At 44.2% G+C, this 13,855-nt stretch overlaps 1 long non-coding RNA gene across 1 annotated transcript in view; it reads left to right on the top strand.

The window, feature by feature from the left end:
- The window catches only part of LOC137528351 (uncharacterized), a 63,198-nt gene extending 49,782 nt beyond the window's left edge, over positions 1–13,416 (top strand). Inside the window, exon 3 of the long non-coding RNA XR_011023370.1 lies at positions 13,224–13,416. This is a non-coding gene — a long non-coding RNA (uncharacterized lncRNA). The remainder of the gene's footprint in view (positions 1–13,223) is intronic.
- The last annotated feature ends 439 nt before the right edge of the window (positions 13,417–13,855 follow it).

The raw sequence follows: 13,855 nt of genomic DNA, 5'->3' as shown, positions 1-13,855 counted from the left end.
GTATGATTTCTGGTGATCTCCGACCTATGAGCATCTTAGTTTATCAAGCATTGTGTTCTCATTTTATGATAAAAAAAAAAAACTTAAGTCTGACAGACTGTGTGGATGGATGGAATGAAAAGTATAACCTTCAACAGGTTTTTTTGGGTTACAAAAGCACAAAAGTTGTGAGAATACTGAGAAATATATTGTTTGTTTTTTTTAAATGCAGGAACTGATTTACATTTGTATTTTTTTCTATTTGAATTTTCTGTGGAATGTGACATTTATTTTATTGTGCTCATTACAGCTGCTCACAGGTGGCCAACGTGACTATATGATTACATAAGAATTTACACCATCTCAACACGCATTGTAAACAGACACAGAAGATAAACCATATCCTACTTTTTTAGCGACTGACTGAATTAGATGCTCCAGAGGAGCTGGATTCAGGATATGGTTAGTGACCCATATGCACTCCAGTCCCAGGCGATGCATAATTAATGTACATCAGAACAGCAGGTGGTATGGGGCTTTTATACTCATAGCTTGCAGACAAGGCAGACATTACACAGCTACACATGCGTACGTTAAAAAGGGGCGCTGGGAAAAAAGGGCGCCGGGTTTTAAACGATAAACATGGATAACGTTTAAAAATATAATGTACTATATTTCGTTTAAAAATAATGTTTTATAAAGTTATAAATCATTAAATAATGTGCATGAAATTGGCAATTGTGAAAACGTTAATCTTCCGTTTAAAAAGTGAAACGTATAATAACGTTTAAAAAAAAATAGTAAGTAACCCTCCCTGTACCTACCCCTAACCCCTAGACCCCCGTGTTGGTGCCTAAACCTAAGACCCCCCTGGTGGTGCCTAAACCTAAGACTCCCCTGATGGTGCCTAAACCTAAGACTCCCCTGGTGGTGCCTAAACCTAAGACTCCCCTGGTGGTGCCTAAACCTAAGACTCCCCTGGTGGTGCCTAAACCTAAGACCCCCCTGTTGATGCCTAAACCTAAGACCCCCCTGGTGGTGCCTAAACCTAAGACCCCCCTGTGATAAGCATTAATAACGTGTGAAAAAAATATTGTGCTGTTTTTCGTTTAAAAATAATGTTTTAAAAAAGATTGTACTGTTTTTCGTTTAAAAATAATGTTTAAAAAATTATAAATCATAAAATAATGTGTAATCATGAGAAGCAGTTATAAAACAGTAAAAGTCTCCGGGCGCCGCTTATAAAACGTTATTTTTCTCCGGCGCCCTTTTTTCCTGTCGGGCGCCCATTAAACGATATTTATTATGGGAGTGAATGGCGGCGCCCGATTTGTCCACTTGCCTCAGGCGCCCGAATTTACTGTTCCCGCTACACATGGCCTTGACAAAGCCATATACAATATAATCTGGTCACTTTATAATGTTCTTACACTCATAATATCATAAAATACAACAGAAATGGTGCAAGGGTTCAGGAATATCAATCATCTGCCATGTTCAAAGCATCAGCCAGTCTGGTAAGTCTCAATATGTAAGAGCTGCCAAAAGAGTCCGATTTACGGATATTCTTCTGAGCCAGAGAACATAGAATAACACATAGGAACATAAAGAGGACCTCCAGAGTAAATACTAAAATCCGGCAGCCTGCAAGTAAAACAAACTTATATTTACCCGAGAAGCCTTGTCCCGCGATGGCATCCCAAAGTCCCTGCATCACCCGAATTCCGGTGCCTGGCCCCGCCTCCTCTCTCTCCGCAGAGAAAAACGCCAAGCTATTTACTGTAGTAAATAGCTTGCTGTTTTTCTCTGCAGAGAGAGAGTAAAAAGCTTGGCATTTTTCTTTACACAGAGAGAGGAGGCGGGACCAGGCACCGGAAGACGGGTGATGCAGGGACGGCATCACGGGATAAGGCTTCCCGGGTAAATATAAACTTTGTTTTACTTGCAGGCTGCCTGGATTTTAGTATTTACTCTGAAGGTCCCCTTTAAAGGAATCATCAGGATTTGTAAGCTCCCCCCCCCCCCCCACACACACTACTGCGCCTGTGCAGAACACCGCGGACAACGTGACAATGATTGACCCTGAGGTCGGCCTCTTTACCGGCAGAGACACCGGGCTGCGAGCGGAGCTGCGTCGTGGGACATGGAGCCGGGAAGGAGCTGGAAGAAGCCGGGGGGGGGGGGGGGGGTTACAAAGCCTGATGATTCCTTGAGGGGCCATTCGAGCCTAGATTTTATTTTACATGCCTGGAATTGGGTTTGGCACGATACATAGCTCAGTAGATGCAAGAGGAAGGAAGATAGATGGGAGGACATGCCACATGCAGTTTACAGAGCCACAGTAACACAGTGTTAGAGAAAAGGCATAATACACCATACACAGTAAACCATCAGCAGCACTAAAACTAAATTTAAATACTAATAAGTTCTACTGAATGTGGTGTGAAGAAAGTCTGATCAGTTAAATTATAATTGTCCAATTGACCAGTTGCCCAAAACCATTACTCTAGTCACAACTCAGTGGGTGATGGAGCGCTGATAAAGGATGGGAAAATGTGGAGGGAGTTCAGGAGGCTAACGGCCGAGGGGGGGAAAAAAAGTTCCTATGTCTGGTGGTCTTGGTGGAGATGGCCCGAAGCCTCCGGCCAATGGTAGTGGGCTGAATAAGCACTGACCTAGGTGAGAGGGGTCACTTGCAATCCTCAGTGCCCTTGTGTGCAGTCTTGTGTTATATACTCTAGGTGGGCAAGTGAGGGCAGAGGTCTCCCGATGATCCTCTCCACCGACCTGATGACCCTTTGTAATTTGTGCCTGTTGCTGGTGGTGGTGCCGGCGTACCAGACCAGGATTGAGGAGCAGAGGATCGATTCAATGGTGGCAGAGTAGAAACATGTCGGAATCTCCTGGGCCATGCCGAACTTCCTCAGCTGGCGGAGGAAGTAAAGTTTCTGCTCGGCTTTCCTCTGGGTGGCAGTGATGTTGGGCTTCCAGCTGAGGTCACTTGAGATGGTAGTGCCCAGGAGGCATGCGCAGGGCACTTTGGTACTGTTGATGTAGATTGGAGGAGGTGTGGAAGCAGACCTCCTAAAGTCAATGATCAGCTAAACGGTTTTGGCTGTGTTAAGCACCAGACTGTTCTCTTTGCACCAGTGACATATCCTCTCCACCTGCTGACAGTACACCTGGATGTTATCCTTGGTGATGAGGTCGACAATGGTGGTGTCATCAGCAAACTTGATGACCTTGACAGAGTCGGCTGTGGATCTGAAGTTATATGTGTAGAGGGAGAATAGCAGCGGAGACAGAACACAGCCTTGGGGATGCCAGTGTTGGTGGTCATCTCACGCGAGTAGATATACCCCAGCTTGACGACCTGGGATCTGTTGGAGAGAAAGTCCATGATCTATAGTCAAAGGATGGGATGGACCCCAAGTGCAGCAAAATCCTCCTGGAGAATGCGTGGGCAGATGGTGTTAAATGCTGAGCTAAAGTCCAGGAGCAGTATTCTGGCATACCCATCCGGTCTGTCGAGGTGGTCGTTAAAGGGAACCAGAGAGGAATGGCCAGCCAAAATAGAAAATTATTTTATACATACCTGGGGCTTCTTCCAGCCCCATAAGCCTGCATCGCTCCCACGCCGCCATCCTCCGCTTCCTGGATCCGCTGGTACCGGGTCCGTCACTTCCGGCGGACGCGGCCAAGTGTCCGCATCACTGGAGCTCCCTCCATACCCGTACGCATGCGGCTGCGCAGTAGGCAGCCACATGCGTATCTGTATGGAGAGAGCACCCGGGGATGCGGAGAATTGGCCGCGTCCGCCGGCCGACTCGCGGCAATGACAGGACCCGGTGGCGGCGGATCCAGGCAGCAGAGGACGGCGGCGTGGGAGCGATCCGTGCGTATGGGGCTGGAGGAAGCCCCAGGTATGCATATTTCATCCTCTCTGGTTCCCTTTAATAAAGTCCAAGCAGATATTTAGAGCATCGTTGGTGGACCTGTTCGCCTACAAGCCACAGGCCTAAAGTTGTTGAGGTCGGAGACACCAAGTTTCTTAGGGACAGATATGATGGTGGACCTCTTGAAACATTTAGGGACTTTGCCCTCCTCCAATGACTTGGTGAAGATGGCAGAGAGGATGGGAGCAAGTTGCCTCAAGCAGGTTTTAAGGCAGGCTGGAGACATGCCGTTGGGGCCAGAGGCCTTCCTAGCATTTAGCTTGGACAGGAGGTGCAGGACATCTGTCTCATTCACCACCAGAGCACCCCAGCTTGGGGTGTTGTTCACAGGGGTTGGAGGGAGAGTGAGAGGGAGAGTTTTTCTGCTAGCTCAGAGCTGGGAGGTGCATGTTGGGGTGGAGGCTTGTACTTAGTTGCAGCCTTAAAGGGAATGTCCAAGCAAAATAAAAAAATTAGTTTCACCTACCTGGGGCTTCTACCAGCCCCATGCAGCCATCCTGTGCCCTCGTAGTCACTCACTGCTGCTCCAGTCCCCCGCTGGCAGCTTGCCGACCTCGGAGGTCGGCGGTACGCATTGCGTACATTTTTACGCATTTCCGCTAGTGCAGGAACATTAACACATACATTTTTACGCGTTACTGGTTCAATGCGTGAACCAGCAATGCGTAAAAATGTATGTGTTAATGTTCCTGCACTAGCGGTAATGCGTAAAAATGTACGCAATGCGTCCCGCCGACCTCCGAGGTCGGCAAGCTGCCAGCTGGGGACTGGAGCAGCAGTGAGTGACTACGAGGGCACAGGATGGCTGCATGGGGCTGGTAGAAGCCCCAGGTAAGTGAAACTCATTTTTTTATTTTGCTTGAACCTTCCCTTTAATTAAGCTCTTTCCATACAGCTCGTGAGTCATTCGAGTGCAGGTTCTGTTTCACCCTCTCTGAAAACTCCCTTTTGGCAAAACTCAGTTCCCACTTTGGGCCGGTTTCCACTACACGCAGATTGGATGCAGAAATACTGACTCCAATGAACGCCTATGGGAAAATCTGCATCAGAAAAATCGCGTTTAGTGGAGACAGGCCCATAGGCATTTATTGGAGTCAGTTTTTCTGCATCCATTCTGCATCCAATCTGCGTGTAGTAGAAACAGGCCCTTAGGCCCGGTTCACATCTGCGTTTTTTTGCGGATCAGGCCATACAGATTTGGCCATTGCGCTGTAGACCGTCCATTTTCATTGGTTCCTATTTTGCTGCAAAACCTTCCGTTTCCGTTCCGTTGAGCGAAACGGGCCAGGAAGATTGGGTCCTGCTGCATTTTTTTGTCCGTTCAGCAGAACGGAAACCAGAACCATACGGCTGGATCCGCAGCTAAAAGCTAATGTGAACCGTCTGGGCCTTAAGGTCATTTCTCGCCCACCTTATTTAACTGTTGATTATCATGTGAGAAATGCCTGGAAGGGCATCAGAACACTGGCCTTTGCTCAGCAATGCAAGTGGCTGTGCATTATAGACTAATACCCTTTGTGTTTTGCCAGGCAGGAAGGAGGAGAACCATTGGAGGACTAAACCATCAACGCCACAGTACTCTTGCAGCCTGTTAAGCAAGATTTCATGATCAACTATATCAAAAGCCGCTGAGAGATCAAGCAGTATCAGGATGGAACACTCGCCTCTGTCTCTGGCCATAAACAGGTCGTTCCAAATCTGGACAAGGGCTATTTAACAACTGTGGTGCTTCTTGAAGCCAGGTTGTAGGGGGTCAAAGTAGTTGTTCGTTGAGAGCCTGACTTCAAGTTGGAGATATGCAGCCTTTGCAATTACATTTTCCAGAAAGGAGAGGTTGGAGACAGGTCTGTAGCTGCCCAGAATATCCAGATCTAGGAATGGTTTCTTCAGTAGTGACCTGATGATTGCCTCTTTCAAACAAATAGGAAACGTCCCTGCTTGCAAGGAACAGTATTCTATTTTGTGAAATGCTGGCCTAAACAGCTCAGAGCATTTCAACAATATTTATTTAAGTATTTATATAGCGCCGACATATTACGCAGTGCTGTACGTATTGTAGTATGTATATTATAGTATATTGTCTTGTCACTAACTGTCCCTTAGAGGGGCTCACAATCTAGTCCCTACCATAGTCATATGCCTATGTATGTATCATGTAGTGTATGCATGGTAGTCTAGGGCCAATTCAGGGGGAATCCAATGAACTTATCTGTATGTTTTTGGGATGTGGGAAGAAACCGGAGTGCCTGGAGGAAACCCACGAAAACTAAGGAAGAATATACAAACTCCATGCATATAATGCCCTGGCTGGGATTTGAACCAGGGACCCAGCGCTGCAAGGTAAGAGCGCTAACCACTGCATCACTGTGCTACCCATGAACTGAGTTGGGCCAGGGTCCAGATCGCAAGTAGTGCGGCAAAGATTTAGAAGGACATTTGAGATGTTTTCTTCGGTCATTACCTTAAAGGGAACCTAAACTGAGAAGGATATGGATATTTCCTTTTAAAATAATACCAGTTGCCTGACTCTCCTGCTGATCCTGTGTCTCTATTACTTTTATCCACAGCCCCTGAACAAGCATGCAGATCAGGTGCTCTGACTGAAGTCAGACTGGATTAGCTGCATGCTTGTTTCAGGTGTGTCATTCAGCTTCTACAGCAGCCAAAGAGATCTGCATGACTGCCAGGCAACTGGTATTTGTTAAGAGGAAACATCCATATCCCTCTCAGTTAAGGTTCCCTTTAAAGTTACACCATGGCAGTAGGCGGTTGTGGCATCCATTATGAGGCTCTGTATAGGTTTTCGATGTTGAGGATTTAATAGCAGACCGAATAGATGAGACTTTGTGAAGAAGATGGCAGATTTCTCACGTACGGTAGGTCCTTTGGATTGCATAGCCATAGACTGTCAACTGTGCGGAAAAGCTGGGCAAGCTTGTTGGCTGCTTTTTGCAATTTTGAAACTCTTTCTGCACAGCCCAAAACATCTTCCCATGCACCCCTTGCCCCAGCAACCAATACTAAGAGATCACACCACAAGCTTTTATTTATAAAGGGGGGGAGGGGAGGGGATTTTCATTCTGTCTTGCGATTTCATGCTGAGAAAGGAGAGGGACAGAGAGAGACAAGGATACAGCTGCATCTATTTCAGGGAAAGTTACATAAGGGTGTATTGGAGATAGAATGATTTTGCTATTTCATTGTGTTCTTGTGCATGCATATAGAAAGTTAGTCATGCATTCCAGAACTTCTTATCTGTAGCAATTATTTTGTTAGTTCAGCTTTAGACATAGACACACTGTTAGGCTCAGCTGCACTGGAGTGAGAATGATCCCAAAAGGATACATTTGCGCATTTGCAGCTGATCACTGAAAAGCACCCCAGTGTGAACAATCCCTAAGGCTAGGTTTCCACTTGTGTGTTTTGTGTGGGATTTTTCTCTCAGAAAATTCGCATTGATTTTGCAACTAATGGTGGTGAATTGGGCTGTTTCTAATCAATGCAAGTTTTCGTTAGCGTTCGTACGCGTGAAAAAAACCTGAGGTCCTGTATCATTTTTTCGGACATTGCATACGATTCGCATACAATGCTTAGTATAGGCAATGCAAATTTTCACGTTACTTGCCTGAAAATTCGCATTAGATCCATGGTTACAGGAAGTTGTCAGCAGTCATGACTAAGCTGTTACTAGGCAGATTATGCATATTTAACTAATGCGAATTTTCACGTACGAAAATTTGCATAAACCGCGTACAAATTTACATGCAAATTTTCCCCAATCAGAAAAATCTTATACGATTTTTTGCAGGTGAAAATGTCACGCTACAGTGGAAACGTAGCCTAACTGCTCAGGCATATACGCCTGCTTACAAGACAAGACTGATATCTAGATGCTACAAATGTGAGAATGATGCAAGTTAAATATGTTTTTTCCCAGTGTGACATTTTCCAAACTCTTGTATACAGGATGATATACTTGTACATGGTAACGCTAGAAGTGCTCAGAGAATCATCCTCTGAAAATCATAAATTATAATGTGCCTGTTAAATTCAGAAGCCTGATTACGTATGATGAGAGTGACCTGATTAAAATCTCCAGTATTTATACAACCCCATTAAAAATACAAGCTTGAAGATTTCCTGCAGGAGTAGAGAAAATGAGCTCCACACCTAAGTCATAAAATGCTATTATTAGAATAACTCAAATTAAATATGCTAAAATATTTGCAGACACACCAGGCACTGGCCTAGTATCAAATAATTTTAGTAAGTAAAATACCTTCATGTCTTTAAAATGATCTTTTTTTTTTTTAACCTCCTTGGCGGTTAATTTTTTCTGCAAAATTTGCAGAAATCCAATTTTTTTTATTTTTTTTTTTTTGTTTCATGTAAAGCTACCAGAGTGGTAGCTACATGAAACTCCACTAGAGGGCGCATGTGTCCCTCTAGTGCGATCGTCGCCGGCAACAATAGCAAACAGGGGAACGCGTATATAACGTGCTCCCCTGTTTGGCTTCTCCTGTCGCCATGGTGACGATCGGAATGACCGACGTCCTGACGTCAGACGTCTCCGATCCAGCCCATAGCGCTGCCCGGAACTCATTGGTCCGGGCAGGACAGGGCTCTGGGGGGGGGCCCTCTTGCGCCGCTGCGTGCGGGCGATCGCCGCAGAGCGGCGGCGATCAAGCTGTACGCGTGGCTAGCAAAGTGCTAGCTGCGCGTACAGCACTTTACAGGATAAAAATCGCCCCACCAGGGGCTGAGATCTCCCCCTGCGCGGCATGAGCTCGGGCTTACCGCCAGGGAGGTTAAATGGCACAATCTGGTAAATATAGTTGAAAGTTGTTATACTGCTAAATATAGCGTTGTGCGTAATTTGATTTTTAACCATTAATTACTGTCAGGCCCATATGTTCAAGAATACAACCAATAAATCTAAGGGCCACATACATTTTTGACTGACTGTGGTTGCAAATGTGCTGCAATGTGATCCCAATTTGCTTTATTTAAAGTACACCTGAAGTGAGAAGAACATGGTGGCGGCCATATTTATTTCCTAATAATGGCCGCATTGTTACCCAGAATGTCGCACTGCGATGCAAAAGCAATGCGACATCCACAGTGCAGCCATTCCGGTCTGAAGGAGTGCGGTATTCCAGTGTACTGCATGCGGTGCGTTAATTGAACAACGCCTGTGTTAACAGTACAGTGAAGCATGCTATTCATTGACTGTATGCTTCACTGTATGGGCTTATTTCTGATTTGGCCATGGCTCCCATTCTGCTGTGTAGCCGCAGCCCTATTCGCTAAGCCCTGCTCTAGTGATTTGGCTGCTTGCTGCAGAAATCTGCATCATGCCGTTCTGAGTTGCACTGAAGTGCGATCTGGAAAGCAGGCCATGTGATGGATAGGCAGCGTTTCCCTATGCAGATCGCATGCAGGGAAACGCTGCAGATTCCACCTGGATTTGGGCTTAGTAGAAATGGGCCTTATGTGATGCAACATGCGGATAACATGCACCGCCGCTTTCCCATTCCGTTGCATTCCCCCGTTGCAGGGAACAGAATACAACTCTCACTGTGAATCTAGCCTGAAATGACAGTGCTGCTGAGTTTGGCAGCTAGGGGTTAATTTTGGAGCCACTGTTCAGCTATAAACATCCATAAAACACAAAGCTATTTTGAGAAAAAGTCTTTTATTGCTACCGATAGACTTTTAGGTTCTGGACCAGGGGCGTAGCAATAGCCATAGCAGTCATAGCAGCTGCTATGGGGCCCTGGAGCAAAGGGGGCGCAATGGTAATTGATTATTCCCTTATAACTTTCTTGTGATCATTTACCGTCTGACGTGTCTTAGTGCTCATAGACTATATGCAGTGTAGGTTGCATGAGGATGTAGATTGCCCAAATATCTCATATCCATAGGGTGGGGGCAGGTGCATGTCTTGAGTGTGCCTACATCTGAGGGCCCCATGAAAGTTTTGCTATGGGACCCCATGATCTCTGGCTACGCCACTGTTCTGGACAGGATATTGGTAACCCTGCAAGTCCCCACAGACTTATTGAAGTAAAATGATGATCTGCATATGGGATTAGCCTATAGTCATAGACAAACGCGGGGGGGGGGGGATAACAGCTGCCCAGAATCCCCCCTCAGACCAGGGCCGTTGCAGAGTCTGGGGACAGGCACAAGTTGAGACACCAGAATATCTGCAGGTATCCTGCAGCTCACAGCACTGCCCCCTTTCTTTCCCTGCTACAGTTGACTTTGGATGTAGCAGCAGTGTGTGTACAAAGCATGGGGGGGGGGGACTTAAAAGAGCACAGAGTCAGGTAGACAAAAACCAAGGAGAGACAAACGGGAGCACCCAATAGTGTATTACTGAGGATATTTGGATAAATTGTGGTAAATAATCAGAGATATACTCACAAACATAGGTTGCCAATTGTCAGGCAACCACTTTTAGCGCTTATGGGGATGTTAGGCCTGTCCCCACTAAGAAGTCGCTCTCTGTAGTAGGAAAGAAGAAGGGGTGCTCACACCCATCCACCAGGTGGATAACAGTATGCAAAAAATTACAGAGGCGCCAACAGAATAAAATAGGACCAATTTAAAAACAATAAAATCAGGGGGGTAAGGGTGGACTTACCTCCCCAGAAGCCAAAAACACAACCACTGTAGTAATTATAGACAAAATTTAATCTGTACTCCAGAACAACAATTGCAACTCGTTTCGCGGGTCTCAAGCCCGCTTCCTCAGGCAAATACAAAAAACAGCAGCTCAGAAGTTGTGCTTGTACAGCGCTGCGCAGTGCTGTACAAGCACAACTTCTGAGCTGCTCCTTTTTGTATTTGCATGAGGAAGCGGGCTTGAGACCCGCGAAACGCGTTGCAATTGTTGTTCTGGAGTACAGATTAAATTTTGTCTATACTTACTACAGTGGTTGTGTTTTTTGGCTTCTGGGGAGGTAAGTCCACCCTTACCCCCCCTGATTTTATTGTTTTTAAATTGGTCCTATTTTATTCTGTTGGCGCCTCTGTAATTTTTTGCACAGAGTCAGGTATGTGCACAGCCCTGTGCCCCGCTGTGTGAATGCTTCACTTTCCCCTTCATCAGCAATGTCAGCTGTCCTCATTATTATCTGTTTCCAAACCTCTCCTGATCGATCCCGTTGTCGGGAGCAGATCGAACATTTAGAAAATAATCATCAAATCTCATCAATTGGATGGGAAATTGCATTATGTGTACCCAGCATGATGTCCTACCATATTATTATACTGTATTGTGGGTGGCTGAGGGAGACCTTTCAGGAATCCCCCCTTGAAAATCCTGGGTTTGCCCCTGATAGTGATAAATGTATCATGTCACTCCATCTTCCAGTTAGCATTGCTTGTTGTAATAGGCCCTCTTCTACACAACAGTTGAGATCACAACTGATAAATGAGATGTGCCAATCCTTGTGAACAGGCTCTGCCAACAGCAAGCTTTAACAGTGGAAGGGATCAGATTTATAACACAGGGCTTCTGACTGGAGAGCCCAAATTAACTTTTCAATAATAACCTAAATATGTACTCACAGACAAAACACTACAATTTCCTCTGAAATCCATATCCCACTTTTCTTGACACAAAAGGAATTCCATTAATTAAAGAGGCACTGTAATGACATATAGTAAAATGTAGTGAATTATTTAGGACACCCTCTTTTACCGTATTAGTCCTGGTTTCAGCATCAGAAAAACGTCCTATATTTCTATAAATTGATATGTAGTCCTACCCTCCCAGTGATGTTTAGCCTAGGCTAGGCTGTTTAGCTTTGTGAAATTCTCCCAGAGCATTATGGGAGGCCAGGTGTTATTTCTGCTGACTTCAGAGCTCACAGCAAACAAACATTCTACCAGCAGTAAAGAGGTCACCACCTGTAATAAATTTAAAAACAAAAATCAGGGTGAGAAAAGAGTTTGCAGTGGGAAAACACTGACTAAATAATTTATAATGTAATCTGGTAAAAATAAGGAATTTTATTCATTACATTATATTCAGTAAAGTTCTTTAAGCTCCAGTTATTGGAAGGATTAATGACAAACATTAGTTCATCTTGGTTGCATTATACTTATGTGTGCATAAAACACAGCTATCCCATAATGCTCCTGGCAGAAACTGTCACTCATCCCAAATGTGCTAAGAGTAGAAAGTGCTCCTGCACTATGTTCTGAGAACTGAGAACGATTGCCACATTTTCAAAGGGATGCAATCTAAACTTGCTCTCAGTTTTCAGAATTTATTGTAGACTGCAAAGATAAGGGCCCGTTTCCACTAGTAAGTGATGCAAATGCGGCTACCTAGCCGCATCGCATCACTTCAGCCGCCGGCCGCATCACTTCCGCATCTCCCGATGCGGAAGTCCACGGAGGAGACGTGACGCGGCTGCGGGCGGATACGGCCATGCGAAAATCTGCAGCCTGCTTCAGATTTTCGGATCGCTGCGCACTGCACAACATGCATGCAGTGGAAACACTTCCACTGGCGTGCATGTGTTTCAGCACACCCGTGGTGCGATGCGGCTATGTGGCCGCATCGCACCGCTCCTAGTGGAAACGGGCCCTAAACTGAAAAATATTTGAATAACTTTCAACTACAAAAGAAAGCACCTGTCTAAGTTTCCAGTAATGTAATGGACATGCAATTTCTCTTTAAAATGTAGGCATACTCCGCATAATTTGTACAATTTTATTTTCTGCAAACAGTGATTTATGCTGAAAATTCAGAAATGCTAACACAGCAAAAAAAAATTGCCACCTTAGCAAAATATTACTTGTGCTTATTAAATATTGCTGCATTATGACAATGCATATTAGGAAATGTTATCATTATTTTTCAGTCATAGTGCTTAGGGAATATATTGATTGGAAATAGATCTCACTGCAGTTAGTTATTTTTATCTTAAAGAAAACACGTAGGTTGCCAATCAAATACATGGATATATATATATATATGTACTGTATGTGTGTATATATATATATATATATATATATATATATATATATATATATATATTGTATATATATATATATACTGTATGTATATATATATATATATATATATATATATATATATATATATATATATATTTATATTTATATATTTATATATATATATATATATATATTTATATATATATATATATATATATATATGTGTGTATATATGTTCAATTCATGTGTATCATTGTATAGAAACTTGTATTCCTCTTCATCTAATATACCATTTTGTTTACCTTCCAACAGGAGGCGCTCCATTCTTTTTAAGAATTTTATTGTCGGGTCCGTCTTCAATACCTGGTAAACTTCAGCATCATTTAATAATCTTGTTGCCTCACCATGATCTCACCTCATCACTATCCTGTAGCACTAGGAAGGAGGAATTGCACTAGGTTGGAGGACTTTGAAGCAGAAGCTGATTATTATTATTATTATTTATTGAATTTATAAAGCGCCAACATATTACGCAGCGATGAACAATAAATATATACAATGATACAAGGATGACAGACATAACAAGGTTATACAACATAGAACAAAGTTATACATGCAAATTGTACAAAATACATGATCATGCAATATGGGCTGGTTAGGTAGGCCCAGTAATACAAGTACAGGCTGTCATAGGACAGGAGTACATGATCCTGTAGAATACACAAGGGAATGGAGGACCCTGCCAGAGGCTTACAATCTAAAGGGTGGGGTGGAAACACTAGGTGGGGCTGTTAGATATTCAGTAGAGAGTTACTGTGTGGGTAGGCCATCATAAAGAGGTGGGTTTTGAAGGCTTGCTTGAATGAGTTGAAAGAGGGAGCAAGTCTGATGGGTGGTGGAAGGGCGTTCTAGAGGGTTGGGGCAGCTCTTGAGAAATCCTGCAG

Source organism: Hyperolius riggenbachi, chromosome 8 (assembly GCF_040937935.1).
Source record: "Hyperolius riggenbachi isolate aHypRig1 chromosome 8, aHypRig1.pri, whole genome shotgun sequence".
Taxonomy (NCBI): Eukaryota; Metazoa; Chordata; class Amphibia; order Anura; family Hyperoliidae; genus Hyperolius; species Hyperolius riggenbachi.
The sequence above is the reverse complement of the archived record's forward strand: the minus strand, read 5'-3'. Positions and strand labels throughout refer to the sequence as shown.